Below are 25290 nucleotides of genomic sequence, written 5' to 3'. Positions count from 1 at the left end.
TTTGAATATGATTTTTAAATATAAAAATAAATAAAATGTATCCACAAATGACTATCTTTTCTGGGACAGTTTGGGTTAAAAAAGGCATGGTCAGGCTTCCCTGGTGGCGCAGTGGTTGAGAGTCCGCCTGCCAATGCAGGGGACACGGGTTCGTGCCCCGGTCTGGGAAGATCCCACATGCCGCGGAGCGGCTGGGCCCGTGAGCCATGGCCGCTGAGCCTGCGCGTCCGGAGCCTGTGCTCCGCAACGGGAGAGGCCACAACAGTGAGAGGCCCGCATACCGCAAAAAAAAAAAAGAAGGCATGGTCATTATTGCTGAATGCTAAGATGAGGAGTGAAAATCACCTATTGGTTTTTATGTTAACATCTTATGAAATTCTGCTGTCCAGAAATATCTTTGATTCACATAAGGTCAGAGAGAGGATTAGAACAAATAAAAATCATTGCTCCTTATCACTGATGCATTAAACATAGCTTTTATTTCCAACTTTTACTTCCAGGACAGTTATTTCTTTAATCAAGTGTTCATTAATTACAAAATAGGGTTCCTAACTTCAATGTGTTTATAATACAGTGATAGATACACAAAGCAATTCAATAATACCAAACAGTTGTGTCTTCACTGGGTAAACTTGGGTTTGTAACCCTCTAAACCCTGCACACGTGGCTACCAAACAAGGTTTGAAATGTGCCTACTCCTAATTTTGGCGTTCTGTTGGTATAAAAGACATACTGGATTGTGGGAGCTTAGGATGGAAAAAGTAACATAAACTACCTTGTTCATAGTTTTTATATCGATTGCATGTTAAGTAGATAATATTTATTTACTATATAGATTAAATAAAATATTTAAATTACTTTTGCCTTTTAAAAGTAATGTCACATTTAAAAAATGTGGCTACTATAAGTTTAAAATTATAAATATAGTTCACGTTATATTTCTATGGTCCAGTAAAACTTCCTGCAATGATGCAAATGTTCTCTGCACTTTCCAATAGTGTAGCCACTAGCCACATGGGACTACTGAGCACTTGAAATGTGGCTGATGCAACTGAGGAACTGAATTTTTCTTTCTAATTAAGTTAGTTAAAGTGACATGTGCATAGTGGCTGCCATTTTGAACAAGGCAGCCCTGGACATGTTTAGTTCCCTGTACTTCAGGTGAGTCGCAGACAGGCAGCTGGTGATGAGCTGCTCAGATTCTTTATCTCCATTTACTGGAATGGAAGTTCAATGGGAATAAAATGTGATTCCGACCAGGAGCCCTTAGTATGTAGCACTTGGAACGAGATGATCTCTGTTTATGGAGAACAAAGGGCAATAATACATTAATGCTGAGCCGGGTCTATATCTCCATTAGAATAAACTGTCTTATTTCAGGTGGCCTTTTTTTGTTTTTCCATTTCCTATGTGATTTCATGATTTTTTCTTGCAAGGTATTTAAAGATGTTAATAGTAATAGGAATAAAATCAAAATAATAATGGCCACTGAAATATACTATTTATTATACACCAGACACGAGTACTTTATGTTTATTAGCTCACGTGAATTTTTACAAATAACAGATAAGCACTATTATTATCTTCATTTACCAGACAAGGAAACCTGAGCTTTGAGTAGGTGACGTCACACATTTCCAAGACACACAGTGTGGCAAGGACTGGCCTGGAGCTAGGCCTCTTTAATTCCTGAAAAATACTTGTAACGACTATAGAATCCCACTTACTCCTTTCCACAATCAGAACACAGGAAAATCCTCCACACCCAGCAGAAATCCCCAGGGTCACAGGAGAGCTGTAAGCCCCACCAGTCACCTCACATGAGGTCACAACTGGGACCGGGAAGTGAGTGGGGATGGCTCAGCCCCTCCAGTCACCACCACAGGGAAAAAAAAAAAAGCTACAGGGCTTCCCTGGTGGCGCAGTGGTTGAGAGTCCGCCTGCCGATGCAGGGGACACGGGTTCGTGCCCCGGTCCGGGAGGATCCCTCATGCCACGGAGCGGCTGGGCCCGTGAGCCACGGCCGCTGAGCCTGCACGTCCGGAGCCTGTGCTCCGCAACGGGAGAGGCTACAACAGTGAGGGGCCCGCGTACCGCGAAAAAAAAAAAAAAAAAAAAAGATACAGCTTATGGCTCTGATTTCTTGCTCCTGAGCAATCACCTAAAATAAAATAACACCAGATACCTCACCCTCTGGCTCCACACCTCCTTTTCCAGAATGCCTATAAAAGATATTTAAATATTTAAAATAAAACTTGTAAATACTTAAAACTTTTAAATATTTAAAATAAAACTTTTAAATATATAAAATAAAACATATTTAAATATTTCAAATAAGGATTTTACACATTAGAAAGTGGCTTCTCCAAACAGTAGACAATGAAATGCTAAATTCTGTGCTTGGGATTCTAAGTGCTATCAGAATTGGAAAGGCAGACGTTAGCACAGCCTAGTGTGCCCAAGGAAAGCACCAAATCACCCCATCTCCTAAAAAACCTGCATGTGAGAAAGGCTTTCAGTCTCCCCTGATAAGAAAATCCATGTATATTACTGACAATGACAGAGGGGGAGGATTTAGAAAGTGACAAAGCAAGAGAAATTAAATGAATGAGTCTGGTTTACACCACACATTTTTGCTACATGTTTCCTCTTTGCCTGCCCCCAGCCTCCAAAGTTAAAAGACCTATTCATGAATACACACCCATCAGAGCAACCAACAAGGAAGCCAGCCCCTTTCTGAACATGGAGGTTTCCGGGCTTCCTTGCCATCCCCTAATAAGAAGCAGGATTACACAGAAGCAGTATCAATGCTATAAGTAACACAAATAATGCAAGCAATAAACCAGCCTGTTGTACCTTCCCATTCTAGGAGATGGCTTTACAGACTATTCTGGGGATAAGCATGGGTCAATGGGGACCATTCACCACCACTCATGGAGGGTCCAGGAAAGGACCCTGTTCTAGAGTTCTGGGGTGGAAATGGCCAGAGGAGGAAGGACTTAGAAACCATAAACCCTTCCTCAATTCAGAAAGTCCTTTCTAATCATCTCACTGTGTAAACACTGTGGGAACAGAAAACTCCTTATCTCACAAGGTAGCCAGTTTCATTGGGGTGTGTGTGTGCATGGAGAGGGGGATTTATAGCCTGGAAAACTAGAGTTAAGTCTCCTGCTGCTGCCTTCCTACCAAATACTACAGACAATGGCATTCCTATCTCTTCCTTTTCCTGGCTCAGAACCAATGTGAACACTGCTCCCTCCTTGTTGGATGTAGTTTCCACACTATTGACAAAACCTGCTCACCCTCTTCCTAGTCTGCTGGTTTGTCAAGTTTACTGATGTATCTAACACCTTTGCTTTGCTCCAAAAAAGGATTTGAAACAGCCTGGCATTTCCCTTAAGACACAGCATTTAAAAAGACAGTAAGTTCTTCATATCCAAACACAGGAGACAACTAAAATATAAAAATTACTATGGCTATGCCTTTTTTTTTGAATTTTTGAATTTTATTTTTTTATACAGCAGATTCTTATTAGTTATCCATTTTATACATATAAGTGTATATATGTCAGTCCCAATCTCCCAATTCATCACACCAGGCTATGTCTTTCTTAATGAAAATAAATACATAGCAAAAATCATTTGCAGAGAATCATTAAAAGAATGGCATATCACTAGCCATTCCTCATCCTGTGTTCTCTTAGCTGAGGCAAAAAATACCTTCACATAAGTAAAAAATAGCATTTGGCACCACTCAAAGCCACTTATCAGCTTTCTTTTAATCTAACAGTCACACCAACAGCCAGAGTAGAAATACTAAACCACAAAGCACTATCTGGCTGCTAAAGAAAGTGCACTGATCGGGGATGATGTCCAAGACTCAAAGTGAAAACAGCAAGGACACACACACACACATATGTGTACATATGTGCACCTATACAGACAGATGCTTGTGTAACACAGAACGGCTGGGTGGGTTGTGGGGGAGGATATGAGACTGGTGGTGGTGGTGGTCTTAGGAGGAAACCTGGGGCCTGTGGGGAGAACTTCAGAAACACGTTCCTACTGTATTTTGGTAGTTTGTCCATGTGTCAACCTTACAAAATGTAATTTAAAAAAAAGAAAGAGAAGAAAGTAATACCTTTGGGTAGAGGAGAGGGGAGAAAGGAGCTTTGACTTTGATGCGCAGAGTGAAAGGTCATCTCTTGATTTTTTTTCTTAAACAACCCTTTTCCCTTTTCCCGGAATTGCTGCTTAGCGACAACAGGGTGGGGACCCCTCTTTCTCTCACCAAGAACACCCCGTTCATCACACTCGAGGGATACTTCTACCTGGATGGCTTAATTTCATTAGATGCTAACTGTTCGCAAATACAAATGTGGTCATTCCTTTTTGCAAAATATAGAGCTGCAGAGATCCAACTATTTCCATCCCACAAATGCCAAGTGAAGCAGTCGTCCAAGGTAAAATGACACCATCAAAAGTCACACTCCTGGTTTTATTTTAATTTAACAGTCACACCAACCGCCAAAATGGAAGAAATCTGACACTGATAACACGTGCTCCCTTGCTAATAAATCGGTCCCAATTCTCAGTTTTAAAGAGGAAAAAAAGAATAGAAGACATGTGATGCTAAATTTAATTAGGCATTTAATAAGTGTAGTATCCCTACTTAACAAGGCAAATCCATCCTTTCCGTTCTGGCTGCAGTTTATTTAAAGACTTTACAATTTTACTACTTAAGGGAGAGTCCTATGGAGGTGTTATCTCACCATTTATATTTTCACAACACTTATGATATTGCTATCACACTCTTAAAATAAATAAAAAGCCCATGCCATGTCGTAGACCAATATAATGTTACATACTCTATTTTTATTTCTGGAAATAAACATTAAAATTTTTCTGTATTGCTCACTTGATTCTTGCAATGTTGAATATTAAAAAAAAAAAGAGTAAAGCTAAGATTTCTTTTTTTAAGTCCCAGGTATTACTTGAAAAGCAGAGGTTTTATCACTTGGATTTTTAAATTAGGTACTAGAAAATATATCATTAGAAAATTCTGACAACAATAGCATCTTATGACAAAATTATTATGCTTTTAATTTTCTATTAAATTGTGATTTATTAGCTTGCTACTTTAAACATTAGACTGGGTACAGAATGAATTTAGTGGTGCATTTAATGAGACAAGCAAGTAGAGGATGAACATGGAAAGATGATTTAACATGGTGGTGCATGAGCTATTTGATAATTCTAACACAGTACAAAAGAAAGCTTCTCTCTAGATTGACCATGGTTCGCTTAACATCACTGAATATCTAATACCTCCAACTCAATTAATTCTCACCTGATTAAGATCAGACTGATATTCAAACTAAATCATCTCTCCAGTCAAGTAGAAATCAATATTTCTGATTTTACTTTTAAATTACAATAGAAATAAAATGTGCACGTCTTCAATATGCCAAGAGTAGCTTTTCTATTCTAGTCTACCATGGCATGGATGACACAGTTGATTAAAGAATTATTCTAATTTGAGCACCAATATGTAGTCAGAATCTGATTAATTTGAACACAGAGATGGAATAAAGTAATTAAATATATCTTATACAGGGCAAATAGAAAATTGACATAAAGTAAACTTGACTTCTTTAAAACAAACTTCACTATTTATCATCTCAAATAGTTAGGAATGTGCTTTTATTACAGACTGATTGCTCTCGAAGGGGAGTCTTGTTTCGGGCACAGATATTTACAAGGTGGGCAAAGAAAAGAAACAGTTCTTTTCAGGTCATCCTCCTTCCATGACAGCCACCTCCAAAAAGCATGCACACACCTAAAAACAACCAGATTACTTTTATGACTTTTCTAGAAAAAGCAGGATGTACTGAGCAGGGTAAAAATGAGTGAATCCTAAAATGACAAAAGGCTGGCACATCTGTAACTTACACAACTAAAGAGAACATGAGATAGATCCTCCTCCCCTTTCACTCTTGAACACTCTTCAAATCCAAGACGGGAGAAGAGGAAAGCCCATTTGTTGGGTTAACTGAACAGAAAGTATTGTTTTGTTTGTTAGCAAACTCAACAATTCAGATGAAAATGACAGAAAAATTGCAAATTTTAAACAATACATTTAACAAAGCAAAATCACAGCTAACTGTACTATTTATTAGAACTGAAAACAATATGATTTAGAGTACTTAAGGCATGTCAAACATTGCTCATTATATATATTATGTTATATATAATATGTAAAATATTAGAAAGATTTTATATAAAATATATGAAGTATATATTATCTATTATATTTAAACCTCACAAAGTAGGTCATTACTACGTACTAAATAATTCATAGGTATTACTTACCTTAGGTGTACCTTTTCTCGTGTCTTAGATACCATGTCATAGGAAAGAATTTGAGGAACCAAAGAACTATGTAAATTAACCTGGAAATTTATATTTCCAAAACTCATATCCCATGAGAAACAGCCAAACAAGTTACTTATAGACCCTAACTAGGGGCATGAAAATCAAAATTTGTTAAGATATGACACTCTCCAAAGACTTGTAGAATTTGAGGCTGGGGCTGCCTGTGCAGCATGGGAGGTGGACCATCTGCATGTCAGACACAAAAGAATATTCTTGACTTTCATGAAAGACTCTGTCCTATTTTTCTTGAACCACACAGACATGTCAGTTGGATTTTCTTACAACTGAAGCGTATTTTCAGAGAAATATTTTTCTAATATAAACATATACGTATAATGTATTATATATGTATAATATCAAACAGTATATTTATAATATAAAATAATTCATATGTATATAAAATCACAGTGCAAGCACAAAGACTACTAAACCAGTGTACATACCCCATGTTTAAAGGGGCAGCTGTTGCTTTATTCCAGATACTGTCTGCCTTGCAGGAATGGCAACAGAATCCCAGATCTGAGGATTCATGTTTTTTTAAAGCTAGAATTTTTGTTTTATGTAAAATCTCACAATTTTAAGTAGCTCGGTTAACTTTGTTTTCTAAGACACCATGCACAGGAAACACAAAATACAAAACACGTATGTCTGCATAGTGGCTCCTGGTGAAGGCTGATGGTCTGTGTCACCAGCTTGAAAGACTCTCATGAACACTTCAACTCCAGAATAAATACGCACACGTGGTAATCCCCTCAAATCCTACCATCACTCATTCAACAACCACTAAAGCAGAAGTCTCCTAATAATGCTAAATAGCATCGCAGCCCTAGAAACAGAGGAATTAACTAACTCCCCCACCTCCTATTCTACAGACCTCAGCCTTTCTACGGTCCCGCAAGGTCATGATGGATGGAGAACATTCCTTTTGGGAACCAAAAACAGGGCATCGAAATGGGCCCTTCACTGAAAGTCTACATTCCCTCCAAGCCTGGGCTGGAGGGATTCCATGTGGGTTGCTGAACCTCTCTGACTGTGAGCTCCAAGAAGCACCTGAGCTAAGAAGGGTGCTTCATTTGGATGGACACTACTTTATAAAATAAATATGGGGATTCTTTTCGTCCTCTATTATATTACCAGACATTTAGTAAGCTAACAAGTAGTTTGTTTGCTGTCCTCCAGAAGTTTCCAATGGAGCAGCAGAGCAATGACATGTAAAACTAAACAGCAATTATGGAAAAATACAACAAACATCACATGGCAGTGGTGATCGCCCAGGAGGGCAAGTGCACTGACTATAGTAAGAGTCTGAAGGGCGGTGGGGGGAGCCCTCACCAGACTGCAGAGAGGAAGCAGGAAATTTAAAGGGCTGTCCCCATGTTTGCAAAGATGGATGGAAGAGTCCCAAGAAATGCAAAACTACAATCTTTACCTTTCTTCTCCTACTAAATAGTCTATTAAACAGTCTGTGAGTACAAATCATGAAATGAATAATTATTTTAAATATTTCTAATAATTTTACATTGTCAGAATCCAATATAATAGCTGTTCATTATATTCATGCATTATGGTGAAATCTAACAGGTCAAATACATGGGGCTTGGTCTTAAGAAGCTACTTTACATAAGATACTGCTAAATAAGACTTTTACTTTTGGTCTATATCTTATTAGTAACTTTCATTAAAATAATAAAAATAAACAGTAAAAATTAAATTAAAACATAAAATATTCAAAGTATAAAAATAAAGGATTTGGTAATTTTCTGTCATAAGAACAGAAGAAAGTAGAGAAAGTGGCTGTCACAGAGTTTTATTCGTTAAATTCCACAAAGAATAATTTTAAAATAGAATGTCAACAGGGTTGATTGAAATAAAGAGAAATAAATTAATGCTAAATAATTACTAAGGAAGTTTTGTTTATGGAAATGAATAATTCAGTGTTTTGCAAAGTAAATTCAAACAGCAGCTGCTTTGCTGACATTAAGCTAAAAAAAGCTTTGGCAAAATGTACAAACTTTAAAACTAGAGAATCATCATATTTTTTAATGTCAAATAGAAAGAGTTATTTCCTGGGTCTTCTGGTTTTAGTGTAAAATATTACACGGTTACAATGGTAATCGACCAACCATTTAAGGAGTCTCCCCATTACATTTTTCATGGGGCATATCTGTCACATTCTAGTTAACTGAATATATGCATTATTCCTGGCCTGTTGAGTCTTGGGACAGCTGGGGGAGATAGGAATTTAGATTTCTAACAGTCTGCTCCTAACCCACTTGGTCCTGGATTCTGTTCAGATCTCAAAATGAATCTATCGTTGCTTTTCACCCCACTGCAGTTTCATTTCTGTCTCTGAACTACTGGCTCCGTTTATGGGGAAGGAACTCTTCCTCCTTCAAAAAGAAAAGAACCCAAACGTAAAAAAACAAACACACTTTAGAGGAACTGCATATATTACAAATTAAGTTCATTTTTACTAAATAATTTATCCATGGTTTTTTAAGAATCAGTTTCTCAAAACAGCAGTAATACAGAAACATGAAAAATACTCTTAAGGACCAATTTGAAATGAAAAAAAAACACTTCCAAACAGTCACGTAAGACAAAGGGAAAACCAGGTTCTACTTACATGAAAATTTTTTAGGTTTATCTATTGCCTAACGCAAACTGAAGTCTGTACCCCTTTAGTGGATCATGAAAATTTAGCAGATTGCAAACAATATTTGTTTTTAAAAATGAAAGAGAAGAGGAAATAATGTACACCGTGCATTTCATCTATATAAACACATACATAAACACAGAAGTGCATATGTCTGTATACACTGGGTTGTACTTTAAAATGTATTTCTTACCATCAGCCGGGTGAAAAAATATTTTGAAAGCCACTGGCCTAGTCCACGCTAATTCTTATCTTCTACAACAGTAGAAAAAGAACTCAGACAACATATTCTAACTTCATTCTTTTGTTAAATATTTACCATTTCTATATGTACCTATTCTAGGTACTTGGAATAAATGAGTAAAACAAACCAGACTCTCTGTCCTTGTGAAGCTTACTCAAAAGAACAAGACAGGCAAGAAATACAATATTGTACAGCAGGCTAGAATGTAGACAAAGTTATGGGAAAAAAAGGAGAGAGAGGATCCATTTTATGTAGGATCGTTGAAGTAGGACCCTCTGACAATTTCGGGGGGAAAACTTAAAGCGAGTAAAGCAATCAATAACATTTGTATACCCAATGATAGCATAATACAAATACTGTAGTTTCTAATTCCACATATGAGAGCTCAAAAAATATTTATAAGGAAAATGGACATGAGGAAAGAATAACTGTAGATAAGACTAAATTTCCAGAACTGGATTCCTAAACACAAGGCAGGTGCCCCCTCCACCAACCACCAAAGAGAAGGCATAGCTGCTAATGCCAACTACATGGCTCTTGTGGAAATCAGGCAGGGCTTAATTTTAAGATGCCACGAAAATGAAAGTAAAGACTTAAGACAAAAGAAATACATAAAAACTGATTTAAAATCTTAAAGCAAACTGAGCTCAGATTAAAACACATCTATTGAAGAAACATTCAGTAACAGTATTTCTAGGGCAGCAAAGTGTGAAAACGGCATTCTCTATGCCTTCCAGAGTTAGATTCTTTATCTAATTGTTTTTCTAAAAAATCAGTAACATACAGTAAACATCTCTGCAACTTCTACCATGGTAACAAAACAACGAAGAAATAAGTTTGGCTAATTAACCCAAGCCTGATTTCTAATATAACTAGTGCCCTGAATAACAGGGAATGTGAGTACTGGCTGATGTTTTGGAATGATAAATCTAGACGTTACCCTACTAGCATCCACTAAGAACTTAAGTCCTCTATTTTGTGTAAGTCAATGAACACAGACAGATTTCCTGAAGAGACGATGGGAAAAATAAGATGAAAGGATGTCAGGTTAAAATGAGTTTTTAACTTGTAAATACAGAGTTTTCTTTCTTTTTATTTATGAAACACAAGCAGTTTAGTAGTTAACTTCTGCTATTCACTACTGTCCATGCAGCCATACAAGTTCTTTATCTTACTTACTTTGCAAAAGCCTATGAAAAACTCTCCTAAATCCATCTGACATCTGAAATGGTTAATAAAAGTTTACTTGTCATATATTGTAGATGGAAGAAATTTATTTCATATAAGAAAAAGAAAATACTGGGACTTCCCTGGTGGTCCAGTGGCTAAGACTCTGCACTCCCAATGCAGGGGGCCTGGGCCTGATCCCTGGTCAGGGAACTAGATCCCACATGCCACACCTAAGAGTTTGCGTGCCACAACTAAAGATTCTGCATGCCACAACTAAAGATCCAGCATGCCGCAACTATAAGATCCCGCATGCCACAACTAAAACCTGGCACGGCCAAACAAACAAATATTTTTTTTAATGCTAAAAAAGAAAAAGAAAGAAAATACTTTCTCCCAATTTTGCTATATAACTCCATATGTGCAACACTAGAAAGCTGTTCAGTAAGAAAATAAAGCAATTACAGAAATTTTTGTATATCAGTGGGAAACAAGCATGTCTCTTTTTGCAATCATAACACTCGAGTAAGGCTCTCAAAACTGTAATGCTCGTTCTATCTATAATTTTTTTGATGGAATTCATTTATTCTCATTGCCCCACAGCCGGCACTGGCATAATCACTAATGGGCATACATCGTGCTATGGTAAACAGAAGATCCTGGTGCAGCCCTTTCTACATAACTGGGCATTACTATCGTAAAGACCTTTTTTTTTTTTTTTGCGGTATGTGGGCCTCCCACTGTTGTGGCCTCTCCCTTTGCGGAGCACAGGCTCTGGACGCGCAGGCTCAGCGGCCATGGCTCACGGGCCCAGCCGCTCCGCGGCACGTGGGCTCTTCCCGGACCGGGGCATGAACCCGTGTCCCCTGCATCAGCAGGCGGACTCTCAACCACTGCGCCACCAGGGAAGCCCGTAAAGACTTTTTTTTAAAAAAAAATTACTAACTTTACATTTATTTTACCCAATTTTTTTAAGATGTGGACAATATTTTATTTCAGCTTATAAATACGTAGAATTATTTTACCCAATCAAAATGAGTTCTTAAAAAAAAATTATTCTCTTCCCTTAGTTGAAATCCACACAGTTCAAATTTAATTGTACGTACAAAATATAAAAGGTCTTAGGGAAAAAATGAACACAGATTTTTTACAGGACTCAAAACAAGGTTTTGAGTTAAGAAAAAGAATACTTTGAAAAGGTGTATGTTTTGGTTTAAAACCTTATTGTAATGCCTTACATTAGAAATCTAAGACTAAAGCAAATTTCTGCTAAAAGCTGGGTATCTTGCTCGATATGTCACAACCATCTACCTCAGACCTAAGGCGTCCAAGTTCACTGCTTCTGGAGAATCATCTGAAACCAAACTTTCGTTAAGTGTCATCAGACCTCTCTTCAGGGGCCTCTTCAATCACCAATTCCTGCTAATGTCTCCTCTGATTAAAGGTGAAATTTCTGGGCTTCCCTGGTGGCACAGTGGTTGAGAATCTGCCTGCCAATGCAGGGGACACGGGTTCGAGCCCTGGTCTGGGAAGATCCCACAAGCCGCGGAGCAACTAGGCCCGAGAGCCACAACTACTGAGCCTGCGCATCTGGAGCCTGTGCTCCACAACAAGAGAGGCTGCCATAGTGAGAGGCCCGCACACCGCAATGAAGAGTAGCCCCACTCACCGCAACTAGAGAAAGCCCTCGCACAGAAACGAAGACCCAACACAGCCATAAATAAATAAATAAATAAATAAATAATCAATCTACAGTTACAGAAATCTTGTAAAAGAAAAAGGTGAAATTTCTCAGGAATAAATACAAATTCCTGCATTTACATTTTAAAACAACATTCAAATTTTAGAAGAGAATGACAGATAAAGTCAATGTGATCCCATGATATGAAAAACAACAGGACACCTGGACCACTCGTATTAAAATCAGTGTCACAATCGCAGTGGCAGCTCACAGCCTATCTGTGCTCTTCTCTGGGGACCACACATTGAGATGGATCTGGACAAATGAGCATGTTCCTAGAGAAAGGGATCAGAAGACTGGGAGGTCTAAAAACCGCAGGGGTACACAGGCCACGTTATGGACTGGCCATGTCTTGGAAACCGACCCAGGGTGTGGGAAACTGGAAATACTTAAATTTAGCCAGAGCCGAAGCTCAAGAAAAAAAGCAAGACTGTGACTAGTAGAGCAGGCTTAAGTAACATACTGGAAGACCTTAAATGTAAGAGTTTAGACTGGACCCTACAGGCAGTGGAGAATGACATGGACCAAACAGTACACTTCAGCAAGCTCTACCCAGCAGCAATACTTAGTTAGGGTAAAGTTGGGGAAGGAAAGGAAATTTTCTAGATAGAGAAATCTAGTCTATACACTAAGAAAACAATTCACGCAACAGATACTGGGGATAGTTCTGGCTACAAATTGCAGGATATTTCAAGCTCATAAACCCTTCCTCAAAAAAAGTAAACAAAAGTTGTTTTAAAAAAGGAAACACTGGCTAGCTTCCACAATAAAGTAAAAAGGTATAGCTATGGTCTTATACCATAATTTAAAAGGGAGTAGTTGAGAAAGAAAGAAAAGATTCTGGCAAGGCTCAGCCCAGCTTCCACCCCCACTTTACCCCCAGAACACACTGGGAAGAGAAAATGAGCTAAGAAAGTCCTGAGAATTCACACTACTAGCACCCCTCATCCTTGAGAGAAGCAGACTAAGGGCATAAACGGGAATCCTAGAGAAAAGGAAAAAAACAAAACAAAACTTCTAGAATAAAAGCCTTCAGCCCCTCAGAGGACCCAGCAGGGGAAGAAGAGCCCCCAGGGCTGCCATTCCCCAGGCTCCCCAGTTAACAGAGATGGGCACCCAGAGGCAACCCCATAGAAAAGAGGACACAGCCCCAAGGGCTATTTAACAGAAACACTGCACTGGCCTGCGAGCTCCTTCTCCCCTCCCTCCAGGCTCCCACTAGGGACGAGAAACATCAGAAAAAGGTGGCAGGAGTGTTAGAGAGAATTAGCCCACAACTTTTCAGAGAAACAGCAGGGCAACTCTGCAAACACACCCTAAGGAAAAGAAGATTCATCTCAGATGTCACACTACATAGGAACTTCATAAAACATAAATTCAAGAAAGCTAGACTTCAAGGAATGGCTGATAAAAGAGAGTGAGATGAAAGAAGAGATAAAAATATAGACTGAAGACCAAAACAAACCCATAATAGTGGTAATAAATAATAGGGAATAGAGTAGACACAGCTAAAATTCAAGTGAGAGATTTTACAAGAATGACTTAGGATAATCACCATAAATACAGAGGAAAATTTAAAAAGGTCATGTAAAGGTAGAGAAAACCAAGGTGTGGTAGGCAATTACTGTAGGCAGCTTCTAAGGTGGCCTGGAAAGACCCCAGACTCCTGGCACCCACGCCCTGTTTGAGGCCTGACCCACAGAAACTGAGAGATGATAAATGTGTGCTGTTTGAGGCCACTGAGTTTGGTGTAATTTGTGATGCAGCAAATAACATCAAGTGTTAATCCCATGTCAAAGTTCATGTCAAAGGATGACTGGCATCTTAGAGGTAGAAAATTCAAAAAAGGAAAAGAAAAAAAGATATTTTAAATAACAATTTAAGAAAAGTTCTCTGACATGAAGAATTGAATCTACAAAGCAGAAGGACACAGTATATTCCAGAAAGAACTGATACAGAGCAATAAACACCCGAGATGCCAAACTCAGGGGTAAAGAAAGAATTTTTCTACTATCCAAACACAAAAAGTCAAATCATCCATGGCAAGATGGTTGCAAGGTGGGGCGGGGACCAAAGTCAGGCTGGCCTCTGACTTCCCAGAGCAACATCCAATGTCATAAAACATGAATGCAACATGTGCAAAGTTCTGAGGGGAAAAACATGACCCGACAATTTTACACCCACCCTACATGTCACACACGTATAAGGCAACAAGTAGTCATTTCCAAACATGATAGTAAGGATTCTAGAACCCAAAGATTCTTCTTAAATAAACTATGTGACAATGAAATCCAGCCCATCAGGCAATGGATCAAAACAAAGAAATACAACTAGGAGAAGATGTGGTGAACAATGAATTCATAGTTATAGAAAAGAAGTATTATAAATTGAGACCATGTAAAAATACAACTTACAAAAACCAGGACCCTAAAAGTCAGGATGTGGAGGGAGTATAATAATATTTTCAATACTGTTCATAATTAGAATATGAAATTTAAAAAACACAATGACTCAAGTTTATGAATGGTTTTTATATAATCTTTTCTTAAGATCTGAGGCAAATTTGGAAGTAATACATTTTTTAATCCAGAAAATTTTACCTGAACTTCAGCAAATCTTTCAGTTTAGTTTTGTTTTGCTAAATTCAACTTTTAAAAATCATGTATTTTATGTTATCCCTTCCATATATGTTCACAGAGAGATACCTGTATTTGTGAATGTTGACATTTAGGGTAATTTTGTGGAGGGGGTTTCATACTTTCTATATTCCTTACATTATATAAATTGAGAATTTATAATTTTTATTAAAAGAATGATGTTTTCTAAAAAACTAACAATCAGATGCAGGAGGAGGTAAATAATAGAAGTCTGAATTGGGGCAGAGCTATTGAAAATGGAAAGTCTCATATATTGTTGGAAAGATTCCTGAACTGGGACTAGTTAACCTCAAAAGCTCCATCTAATGCTAAGTTTCTAAGATCACAGAATTTCCCTAAATAAAAAGCTTTGCTACATGGAAATCCCTGTTTTCTATTATATTAGGTCTAGACTTTTTTGCTAGGCTTTCAAGGAGCACCAAAACAGAGTCCTAAGCTAGTCTTATAATTAGGCTAATCTCTGGTCACTGTCCCCAAAAATGCTACATTGTATTCAGCTTTCATGTTTTAACTCCTATTCGGGATACCTTCTAAATAGGTTATTTAGATGTTACCCGTTTATAGGCTATTTCTTCCCTAATAGTTAATAAGATAAACAAACGGAGTTTAGAAAGAAAAAAAAAAACTATCTAAATCTAACCTAGCTTCAAAGTCTATTTGTTGCATAAGATTCTTCCTAAATTCTTGGAATTTAACTAAAATTTTCTTTCAGAATTCCTAGAGCATTCATACTTTCCCATATAAAAACTTAACTCTAAATTAATGTTGCTTTGTAAATTATATTAGTTAACTAAAAAAAAAACACTTAAGCTAAAAGAATATAAAAATTAAGAATATTAGGTTAAATATAATGTTAAAAAATTTTTAGAAATATTTTTAATTATTTAATTTAAAATATTTTAAATAAATCTGATTCAAATAAATCTGATTTAAAAGTATGTTCTAGGGCTTCCCTGGTGGCACAGTGGTTGAGAGTCCGCCTGCCGATGCAGGGACACAGGTTCGTGCCCCGGTCCGGGAAGATTCCACATGCCGCGGAGCAGCTGGGCCCGTGAGCCATGGCCACTGAGCCTGCGCGTCCGGAGCCTGTGCTCCGCAACGGGAGAGACCACAACAGTGAGAGGCCCGCGTACCGCAAAAAAAAAAGTATGTTCTTAAACCTTTGATATTTCATACTAGGATTTAAAAAGATAATTTTATGCATTTATATGGAATGCTATAGTTTACAAATTGTTTTAATGCTCATTTTTAAATTTACTTCCAAAAATAATTTTACAATGATAATTATCCACAAAACCGCTGAGTACATTCAAAAACTAGAAACTTTAAAAATCAAAAGTATTTTTAAAAAAACTATGTGGCAGTAAGAAACAATTCATGGAACTTCATAGATTTATCACAGAAACATATTTACCATAATCCTCTTTAACAACAAAAAAACTACATCTGCACATAAGCAGCTAAAGCTCTCGTATTTGTTTTTCTCTCAACCATGACTAAAATGTTTGTATTCTTTGTTTTAATATTCCAACATATTCGAATAGCAGCTGTAGTTCTGGATTTCCCCCTTAATAGTAATTATAAAATCTAAAATTATTTTTAACTGGCTCCTTGAATAAGACCTAAAACTTTGTTAATAAACACTTAATTCATTTACAGTAATGAGAAAGAGCAGGGTAAGTCAGTGTAAAGATGTATACAGTTTAACTATATTCTTAAGAACAGGATTTCCATATATTTCTACCACAAGATGGAGATAAAGTAGATATATTTACATATTTCAAAAATACATAATTTTTATTACAGCATTTGATATCACTTAGCTTGTAATAAAGGCTGATCTTTAAGATAAATAGAAAGGTAAAAGTATTTCATGTGTGATCCGTTTCAATTAGTTATTTCCAAAATATTCTTTTGATTAAAGAGAAGAAAATATAAAGGCATATAATGTTTATATGTTTCAGTTCATTTTACACAGGGAACTACTAATATTAAGATGTTTTAAAAAATACACTGAAGAAGATGATTCATATATCTATACCGCTGTTGTCCCATAAAACTTTCTGCAGTGGTGGTGATGATTAGTGTCTGGATTATACAGTATGGCAGCCACAGTCCACATGTGGCTAGTGAGCATGTGAAGTGTGGGTAGTGTCACTAAGAAAAATGAAGTAGCTCCTGTGACTAGTGACTACTAAACTGGACAGCACAAATCTACACCACAGCCAATTTAATATTTTAATATATATCAAAATCCAATGAGTTTTCAGGTATTAAATTAACAGATAAAACCCGAACTTTAAAAATAATTACAAATTAATGATAAAATATAGGTTCTGACAGTTAGTAATCAAGGTTTTTCCATAACCATGAGAAAAAGAATGGCAAATCTCAATATAACTACGAGGTGAAAAATATATATTTAAAGAAGTAAAGTTTTATAGCACCCTTCCCAAAGGGAATCAAAGAGCATTATTAAAACATACATGCACACACACACACAATACACACTAACGTTTTAAAAATATATCAATAACCATGTGAACTTTTATATTTGATATACAAATGTGCTGAAATATACAGAACATTTAAATATCTACACACAAAATAAACTCCATATTTACCATTTACTCAAGTCCAAGTTCAGTTAACACTTTCAAAAACGGAAAAAAAAACTGCTCCCTCTTTCTGAACAGTAAAGAGCCTAACTCTACAATTACACAGTAGAGCACTTTGTGCCAGAGACAGAGTCCGAAGAGAATTGGACCTCAAGCAATATAAAGCTGGCCACCATTTAGGCTGGAGACCCAGTCCACAAAGATGCCACTCAAATCTCATTATCACATCCTGAGAGAATTAAGATTCACAATTAAACCACTTCACTAGGGTCTGCACTGGGTCTGGGCAGAAGAGGGAAGGCAGCTGACCTAAAAGTGCTTAAGAGGTGACACTGAGGAGGCAAAGGAGTATCAGAAAAGAATTCGTGGATCAATCACCAAATAATTCTTGAAAGTACGTTGATGGCTGGATTAGTCTGGCACACATGCTCTGACTTTAAAAGCAAACCAAAAAATCCCAAAAAGGATGTTTGATTAAACTGCCTGTAGGTTACAAAATGGGGACATTCTCATTTTCACTAGCGAAGTCAGCTTACTCTGACTAGTCACAGGACACAGAAAATGAATAGACACCCCATTCAGCAGACGGACCCCTCCCCCAAAGATCTCATTACTTATTTCAAAATGTGTTGTGTTAAAACTGAACCCCTAGAGGGCAACTCAGCTTCAATTTTTACTCCATAGTATACGTCAGTTCCTAACCAGTTTATAGATGCCATGACCTTGGAACTTTTCCTTTAAAACGAAAGGGAAATAGAAGAAAACTGAGATATTCCATCTACTACTGAAAAATATCATTACGGAATGTATTCTTTAACAGTGATAATTTGAAGATGAAGAATATGGTATATTTTTATTAGGCATATTCCCAAATAACCCCCATCATAAATGAATATTTGAATATTAACACTCTCAGTAGGAACCATATAGCAGATAGGAAAGACATACTTAACAAGTCTATTTAACATGAATGCTTTGCATAACTTTACATTCATTAAAATCGCACGTTAAAATGTGTAGGGAAAAAGGTGAAGAATCCAATCTCAATAACAATTAATCCTATAAATTACCCAGTATAAACCACTGTGTATAAGAAAACCAACGTTCCTTCAAGGTCAAAAACATGAAGAGGTTTGCCTGCTGCCCATCTAAACTGACTCTGCATTGTGAGGCAGAAGTGTTTATATTCAAATAGGCCCACTCAAAATACTGACATAGCCAAAGAAAGAGTCATTGTATCAATGTGAAAAGAATATTACCTACCATGGACACTAACTAACCTATAAAACTCAACAACGGTATATTGGACTCAGCCTCGTTTTAGTGAAACTCAGAAACTAGTCTACTAGTTTCTTGTTTCTCAGAAACAAGTCTAATATACATATATGACCAGAGTTAACAGAATGAGCTGAGAGTTTCACTGGACAATATACAGGATTACAATAATAACGTAATAACTTGATAAGTCATATATGTGTGTTTTTTAATACAAATAAGATTTTTAAAGGACCAACTCTCATGCTTGTATATATACTCTATAATACATACTAACTAGAACAAAATTTTAACTCAATTTGCAGGGTTTTTTTTAAATATTTTTATTGAAGTATAATTGCTTCACAACGGTGTGTTAGTTTCTGTTTTATAACAAAGTGAATCAGTTATACATATACATATATCCCCATATCTCCTCTCCATCTTGTGTCTCCCTCCCACCCTCCCTATCCCACCTTTCTATCTGGTCACAAAGCACCAAGCTGATCTCCCTGTGCTATGTGACTGCTTCCCACTAGCTATCTATTTTACATTTGGTACTGTATATATGTCCATATATACACTCCCACTCTCTTTGTCCCAGCTTACCCTTCCCCTTCCCCGTAACCTCAAGTCCACTCTCTAGTAGGTCTGTGTCTTTATTCCCGCCTTGCCCGTGGGTTCTTCATGACCTTTTGTTTTTAGATTCCATATATATGTGTTTAGCACATGGTATGTGTTTTTCTCTTTCTGACTTACTTCACTCTGTATGACAGACTCTAGGTCCATCCACCTCACTACAAATAACTCAGTTTCATTTCTTTTTATGGCTAAGTAACATTCCATTGTATATATGTGCCACATCTTCTGTATCCATTCATCTGTCGCCAGGACACTTAGGTTGCTTCCATGTCCTGGCTATTGTAAATAGAGCTGCAATGAACACTGTGGTACATGACTCTTTTTGAATTATGTTTTGCTCATGGTATATGCCCAGTAGTGGGATTCCTGGGTCATATGGTAGTTCTACTTTTAGTTTTTTAAGGAACCTCCATACTGTTCTCCATAGTGGCTGTATCAATTTACATTCCCACCAACAGTGCAAAAGGGTTCCCTTATTTCCACACCCTCTCCATCATTTATTGTTTCTAGATTTTTTGATGATGCCCATACTAACAGGTGTGAGGTGATATTGCATTGTAGTTTTGATTTGCATTTCTCTAATGATTAATGACGTTCAGCATTGTTTCATGTGTTTGTTGGTAATCTGTATATATTCTTTGGAGAAATATCTATTTAAATCTTCTGCCCATTTTTGTATTGCGTTGTTTGTTTTTTTGCTATTGAGCTGCATGAGCTGCTTGTAAATTTTGGAGATTAATCCTCTGTCACTTGCTTCATTTGCAAATATTTTCTCCCATTCTGAGGGTTGTCTTTTCGTCTTGTTTACGGTTGCCTTTGCTGTGCAAAAGCTTTGAAGTTTCATTAGGTTCCATTTGTTTATTTCTGTTTTTATTTCCATTTCTCTAGGAGCTGGGTCAAAAATAGAGTGTTCTGCCTATGTTTTCCTCTAAGAGTTTGATAGTGTCTGGCCTCACATTTAGGTCTTTAATCCATTTTGAGTTTATTTTTGTATATGGTGTTAGGGACTGTTCTATTTTCATTCTTTTACATGTAGCTGTCCAGTTTTCCCAGCACCACTTATTGAAGAGGCTGTCTTTTCTCCATTGTATATTCTTGCCTCCTTTATCAAAGACAAGGTGACCATATGTGCGTGGGTTTATCTCTGAGCTTTCTATCCTGTTCTATTTATCTATATTTCTGTTTTTGTGCCGGTACCATACAGTCTTGACTACTGTAGCTTTGTAGTCTAGTCTGAAGGCAGGGAGCCTGATTCCTCCCGCTCCACTTTTCTTTCGCAAGATGGCTTTGGCTTTCAGGGTCTTTTGTGTTTCCATACAAATTGTGAAATTTTTTGTTCTAGTTCTGTGAAAACTGCCAGTGGTAGTTTGACAGGGATTGTATTGAATCTGTAGATTGCTTTGGGTAGTACAGTCATTTTCACAATGTTGATTCTTCCAATCCAAGAACATGGTATATCTCTCCATCTATTTGTATCATCTTTAATTTCTTTCATCAGTGTCTTATAATTTTCTGCATACAGGTCTTTTGTCTCCTTAGGTAGGTTTATTCCTAGATATTTTATTCTTTTTGTTGCAATGGTAAATGGGAGTGTTTTCTTAATTTCACTTTCAGACTTTTCATCATTAGTGTAGAGGAATGCCAGAGATTTCTCTGCGTTAATTTTGTATCCTGCTACTTTACCAAATTCATTGATTAGCTTTAGTAGTTTTCTGGTAGCATCTTTAGGATTCTCTATGTATACTATCATATCACCTGCAAACAGTGACAGCTTTACTTCTTTTCCGATTTGGATTCCTTTTATTTCTTTTTCTTCTCTGATTGCTGTGGCTAAATCTTCCAAAACTGTGTTGAATAAGAGTGGTGAGAGTGGGCAACCTTGTCTTGTTCCTGATCTTAGTGGAAATGGTTTCAGTTTTTCACCACTGAGGATGATGTTGGCTGTGGGTTTGGCATACATGGCCTTCATTAGGTTGAGGTAAGTCCCCTCTATGCCTACTTTCTGGAGAGCTTTTATCATAAATGGGTGCTGAATTTTTTAGAAAGCTTTCTTTGCATCTATTGAGATGATCATATGGTTTTTCTCCTTCAATTTGTTAGTATGGTGTATCACATAGATTGATTTGTGTATATTGAAGAATCCTTGCATTCCTGGGATAAACCCCACCTGATCATATTGTATGATCCTTTTAATGTGCTGTTGGATTCTGTTTGCTAGTATTTTGTTGAGGATTTTTGCATCTATGTTCATCAGTGATATTGACCTGTAGTTTTCTTTCTTTGTGACATCTTTGTCTGGTTTTGGTATCAGGGTGATGGTGGCCTCGAAGAATGAGTTTTGGAGTATTCCTCCCTCTGTGATATTTTGGAAGAGTTTGAGAAGGATAGGTGTTAGCTCTTCTCTAAGTGTTTGATAGAATTCACCTGTGAAGCCCTCTGGTCCTGGGCTTTTGTTTGTTGGAAGATTTTTAATCACAGTTTCCATTTCAGTGCTTGTGATTGGTCTGTTCATATTTTCTATTTCTTCCTGGTTCAGTCTTGGAAGGTTGTTCTTTTCTAAGAATTTGTCCATTTCGTCCAGGTTGTCCATTTTATTGGCACAGAGTTGCTTGTAGTAATCTCTCATGATCCTTTGTATTTCTGCAGTGTCAGTTGTTACTTCTCATTTTTCATTTCTAATTCTATTGATTTGAGTCTTCTCCCTTTTTTTCTTGATGAGTCTGGCTAATGGTTTATCAATTTTGTTTATCTTCTCAAACAACCAGTTTTTAGTTTTACTGATCCTTGCTGTCGTTTCCTTCATTTCTTTTTCATTTATTTCTGATCTGATCTTTATGATTTCTTTCCTTCTGCTAACTTTGGGGTTTTTTTCTTCTTTCTCTAATTGCTTTAGGTGTAAGGTTAGGTTGTTTATTTGAGACATTTCTTGTTTGTTAAGGTAGGATTGTATTGCTATAAACTTCCCTCTTAGAACTGCTTTTGTTGCATCCCATAGGTTTTGGGTCATTGTGTATTCATTGTCATTTGTGTTTAGGTATTTTTTGATTTCCTCTTTTATTTTTTCAGTGATCTCTTGGTTATTAAGTAGTGTACTGTTTAGCATCCATGTGTTTGTATTTTTAACAGATTTTTTCCTGTAATTGTTATCTAGTCTCATAGCATTGTGGTCAGAAAAGATCCTTGATATGATTTCAATCTTCTTAAATTTACCGAGGCTTAATCTGTGACCCAATATATGATCTACCCTGGAGAATGTTCCATGAGCACTTGAGAATAAAGTGTATTCTGTTGTTTTTGGATGGTGTGTCCTATAAATATCAATTAAGTCCATCTTGTTTAATGTATCATGTAAAGCTTGTGTTTCCTTATTTATCTTCATTTTGGATAATCTGTCCATTGGTGAAAGTGGGGTGTTAAAGTCCCCTACTATTATTGTGTTACTGTCGATTGTGCTTTTATTGCTATTAGAATCTGCCTTATGTGCTGAGGTGCTCCTATGCTGGGTGCATAAATATTTACAACTGTTTTATTTTCTTCTTGGACTGATCCCTAGATCATTATGTAGTGTCCTTCTTTGTCTCTTGTAATAGTCTTTGTTTTAAAGTATATTTTGTCTGAAATGAGAATTGCTACTCCAGCTTTCTTTTGATTTCATTTGCACAGAATATCTTTTTCCATCCCCTCACTTTCAGTCTGTACATGTTCCTGGGTCTGAAATTGGTCTCTTGAAGACACCATACATATGGGTCTTGTCTTTCTATCCGTTCAGCCAGTCTATGTCTTTTGGTTGGAGCATGTAATCCATTTACATTTAAGCTAATTATTGATATGTATGTTCCTATTATCATTTTCTTAATTGTTTTGGGTTTGTTACATTAGGTCTTTACCTTCTCTTTTGTTTCCTGCCTAGAGAAGCTCCTTTAGCATTTGTTGTAATACAAGCTGGTTTGGTTGTGCTGAATTTTCTCAGCTTTTGCTTGTCTGTAAAGGTTTTAATTTCTCCATCAAATCTGAATGAGATCCTTGCTTGGTAGAGTTATCTTGGTTGCAGGTTTTTCTACTTCATCACTTTAAATATGTCCTGCCCGTCCCTCCTGGCTTGCAGAGTTTCTGCTGAAAGATCAGCTGTTAACTTTATGGGGATTCCCTTGCATGTTATTTGTTGTTTTTCCCTTGCTGCTTTTAATATTTTTTCATTGTATTTAATTTTTGGTAGTTTGATTAATACGTGTCTTGGCGTGTTTCTTCTTGGATTTATCCTATATGGGACTCTCTGTACTTCCTGGACTTGACTATTTCCTTTCCCATATTAGGGAAGTTTTCAACTATAATCTCTTCAAATATTTCCTCAGTCCCTTTCTTTTTCTCTTCTTCTTCTGGGACCCCTATAATTCGAATGTTGGTGCATTGAATATTGTCCCAGAGGTCTCTGAGACTGTCCTCAATTCTTTTCATTCTTTTTTCTTTATTCTGCTCTGCAGTAGTTATTTCCACTATTTTACCTTCCAGGTCACTTATCCGTTCTTCTGCCTCAGCTATTCTGCTATGCATTCCTTCTAGAGAATTTTTGATATCAGTTATTGTGCTGTTCATGAATGTTTGTTTTCTCTTTAGTTCTTCTAGGTCCTTATTAAAACGTTTCTTGTATTTTTTCCATTCTATTTCCAAGATATTGGATCATCTTTACTATCATTATTCTGAATTCTTTTTCAGGTAGACTGCCTATTTCCTCTTCATTTGTTAGGTCTGGTGGGTTTTTTCCTTGCTCCTTCATCTGCTGTATGTTTCTCTGTCTTCTCATTTTGCTTAACTTACTGTGTTTGGGGTCTCGTTTTCACAGGCTGCAGGTTCGTAGTTCCCGTTGTTTTTTGTGTCTGCCCCCAGTGGGTAAAGTTGGTTCAGTGGGTTGTGTAGGCTTCCTGGTGTAGGGGACTAGTGTCTGTGTTCTGGTGGATGAGGCTGGATCTTGTCTCTCTGGTGGGCTGGTTCACGTCTGGTGGTGATTTTTGGGGTGTCTGTGACCTTATTATGATTTTAGGCAGACTCTCTGCTAATGGGTGGGGTTATGTTCCTGTCTTGCTAGTTGTTTGGCATACGGTGTCCAGCAGTATAGCTTGCTGGTCATTGAGTGGAGCTGAGTTTTGGCGTTGGGATGGAGATCTCTGGGAGATTTTCGCCACTTGATATTACGTGGAGCTGGTAGGTCTCTGGGGGACCAATGTTCTGAACTTGGCTCTCCCACCTCAGAGGCACAGCCCTGGCGCCTAGCTGGAGCACCAAGAGCCTTTCATCCACACGGCAAAGGAGAGAAAGGAAGGAAGGGAGGGAGGGAGGAAGGGAAAGAAAGAAACAAACAAACAAAACAAACAAACAAACAAAGGAGGGAGAAAGAAAGAAAGAAAGGAAGGAAGGAAGAACGGAAGGAAGAAACGAACAAAGAAACAAAGAAAGAAAGAAAAAGAGAGGAAGGAAGGAAGGAAGAAAGAAAAGAAAGGAAGGAAGAAAGGAAGGAAGGAAGAAAGGAAGGAAGGAAGAAAGGAAGAAAGGAAGGAAGGAAGAAAGAAACGAAGAAAGAAAGAAAGAAAAGAAAGAGAAAGAAAGGAAGGAAAGAGAAAGAAAGAGAAAAGAAACAAAGAAAGGAAGAAAAAGAAAGAAAGAAAAGAGGTAAAATAAAATAAGTTATTAAAATAAAACACAAAATAATTATTTAAAAAATTTTTTTAAGTAATTAATAAAAAACAAAGAAAGAACAACCAAACTAAAAAACAAATCCACCAATGGTAACAAGCGCTGAAAAGTATACTGAAAAAAAAAAAAGGACAGACAGAACACTAGAACAAATGGTGAAAGCAAAGTTATACAGACAAAATCATACAC

At 37.0% G+C, this 25290-nt stretch overlaps 1 protein-coding gene across 9 annotated transcripts in view; it reads right to left on the bottom strand.

Moving 5' to 3' along the window:
* CMC1 (C-X9-C motif containing 1) overlaps positions 1-25290 on the bottom strand; it is a 76819-nt gene that overhangs the window by 13532 nt on the left and 37997 nt on the right. Inside the window, exon 4 of one of the 9 annotated variants that reach the window (XR_012334530.1) lies at positions 2186-2222. The exons of the other annotated variants lie outside the window; for them this stretch is intronic. The gene's annotated coding sequence lies outside the window, so the exon portion shown is untranslated. The remainder of the gene's footprint in view (positions 1-2185; positions 2223-25290) is intronic. 9 annotated transcript variants of the gene reach the window in all.

This window comes from Tursiops truncatus, chromosome 10 (assembly GCF_011762595.2).
Source record: "Tursiops truncatus isolate mTurTru1 chromosome 10, mTurTru1.mat.Y, whole genome shotgun sequence".
Lineage (NCBI taxonomy): Eukaryota > Metazoa > Chordata > Mammalia > Artiodactyla > Delphinidae > Tursiops > Tursiops truncatus.
Note: the sequence above shows the minus strand (reverse complement) of the source record. Positions and strands in the feature narration are given on the sequence as shown.